Source organism: Schistocerca nitens, chromosome 8 (genome assembly GCF_023898315.1).
Source record: "Schistocerca nitens isolate TAMUIC-IGC-003100 chromosome 8, iqSchNite1.1, whole genome shotgun sequence".
NCBI lineage: Eukaryota > Metazoa > Arthropoda > Insecta > Orthoptera > Acrididae > Schistocerca > Schistocerca nitens.
Genome location: NC_064621.1, coordinates 180,036,069 through 180,038,487, shown reverse-complemented (window position 1 = coordinate 180,038,487; position 2,419 = coordinate 180,036,069). Strand labels below are relative to the sequence as shown.

The following is a 2,419-nucleotide window of genomic DNA, read 5'->3' as shown; positions in this document are numbered from 1 at the left end:
ACAAAGTGTATGAAGTTTCCTATTACTGACAACCAGAATACACCTTCCGTTTGGAATGAGTCTCTTTTTCTGTGCTTGTTCTCCTTCTTCTTCTTCTCCTTCTTCTTCTTCTTCACTACATGAATCAGGCAAACTGTTTGTTACGGTACCCGTCTCTCGTATGGTCTTTCTACATTTCTTCTTCCTCTTCATTTATAATTAAGAGCCTTTACCGGGAATCTTTCACCAGCCGTACGGTCTACATGTTTCTTCCAGTTTCTCCTATTTTCCTATATTTTTTCGTTTAGGTTATGTTCGCCTATACCTTTCCTTATAACTTCATTTCATTTTCCATCTTCCCTTGTTATAACTTTCCACTCTTCTTAGTATTCTCATTTGTTGAGCCCGTATTCTACTTTCCTGGCGTCTTGATGTTGCCCATGCTTCACTTCCATAAGTAAGGATTGGTCCTGCTATTGATTTATAAAAATTCAGCTGGGGTTCTTTCTTGGTTTCATTCTGCAAAAATTTTTTCGTGGTTCCACATATGGAATTTACTTAAATTTTGGTTCACGTCATGGTCATATTCGTACGTGAGGTCGGATCCTTGATATTTAAAATATTTTACTTGCTCCAAGATCCCTTTAATCAAGACTGTTTTAGATCTTGCTGGTTCTGGTCTGAAATGCCGTTACTTTCGTATTATGTATCGACAGTGTTAGGTTGTAACCTGAGGCTATCTGCTGCAACTTATGGACACCAATCCGAGGTCATCTTCATTCTCTCTAATCAGAGTCAGGTCATCTGCATATAAGATTACATTCAGTCTAGTGTCACAATCGAAAGGGACTCCACTTATGTTCCACATTTTCCATTTGCTGTTAACTTCATCTGTAGATATATTGAAGAATGCTGGAGAAATACAGTCTCCTTATATTACTCCTTTGTTGCTGGTCATTGGCTTTGTTGTTATACTTCCATATCTATAACTATTCCGATGTCTGTGTATAGAATCTTGCCAACGGCCTTGCCGCAGTGGTAACACCGGTTCCCGTCAGATCACCGAAGTTAAGCACTGCCGGGCTTGGCTAGGACTACGATAGGTGACCATTCGCTCTGCCGAGCACTGTTGGCAAGCGAGGTGCACTCAGCCCTTGTGAGGCAAACTGAGGAGCTACTTGATTGAGAAGCAGTGGCTCTGGTCTCGTAAACTGACATAAGGCCGGAAGAGCCGTTTGCTGACCATATGCCCCTCCATATCCGCATCCAGTAACGCCTTTGGGCTGATGATGACACGGCGGCCGGTCGTCGCCGTTGGGCCTTCCTAGGCCTCTTCGGATGGAGAGAGAGTATAGACTCGTAATGGAGCTTCTGAGGTGAAATGGATAACTTCGCTCACTCATAATATTTCATAGCTTTTGTCTATTCATAAAGTCGAACGCTTTCTCAAATCCACAAAAGCAAGATAGGTTTCCCTGTTGAACTTTCGTTTCTTTTTTATAACTAGTTGCAGCGTAAAATCACTATCAATAGTCGATCGTCCTTTTGTAAAACCTGACTGTTCTTCAGATAATACCTTTTCCATGATATTTTTAAGTCTCGCATTCAGGATTTTTTAATATAATTTGTAGACTGAATCCAGCAGGCTTGTACCTCGATATGTACTACAGTTTTTTATCGCCACATCAAAAGATAGATATTATTTTGGCTCTCAGCAAAACTTTTCGCACCTTATAATTTAACATTGATTAAATAGGTGAAAAAGTCTTAGATGTAGGAATAACACTCCCTGAGACCCATATTAATATCATCTAAACCAGTGATTTTCCTACGTTTTTACTGTATATTCGATCCATTATCCCATAAGTACGCATTGTACTGAATATCAGCTTATTTTCCTTGTACTGTACGAAGTTCACTGTGTCACTTACTCGTTCTTGGAAACATCACGTTTTCTTTTGCATGGAGCCACAGTCATATAAATTTTTTGAAATATATAACTGCCATTTGACTGTAGAACAGGTTTATTTCACAATCTAGATTTCGGCCTTAGGCAGTTGTCAAGTATTACGAGTATTATAAATCATTAGATTTGAATAGAACCCAAGTCATCGTCAAAACATACTTATGTTTACGTCAGTGGCTGCTTCGACACAGTGTAGCATGTAACGTCCACGCTCGGGCGTACGTTAACTCTTTAAAGCCTGTACTATTGTAAGTTGACGGGCTTCACCTTATAAGAAAGGATTTTGCCCGGCCGAAGTGGCCGTGCGGTTAAAGGCGCTGCAGTCTGGAACCGCAAGACCGCTACGGTCGCAGGTTCGAATCCTGCCTCGGGCATGGATGTTTGTGATGTCCTTAGGTTAGTTAGGTTTAACTAGTTCTAAGTTCTAGCGGACTAATGACCTCAGCAGTTGAGTCCCATAGTGCTCAGAGCCAT

The 2,419-nt window shown here is 40.8% G+C and overlaps 1 pseudogene; it reads left to right on the top strand.

Annotated features, from left to right (window-relative positions):
- Nucleotides 1-996: 996 nt before the first annotated feature.
- Nucleotides 997-1,114, top strand: LOC126199826 (5S ribosomal RNA; annotated as a pseudogene).
- Nucleotides 1,115-2,419: the final 1,305 nt, after the last annotated feature.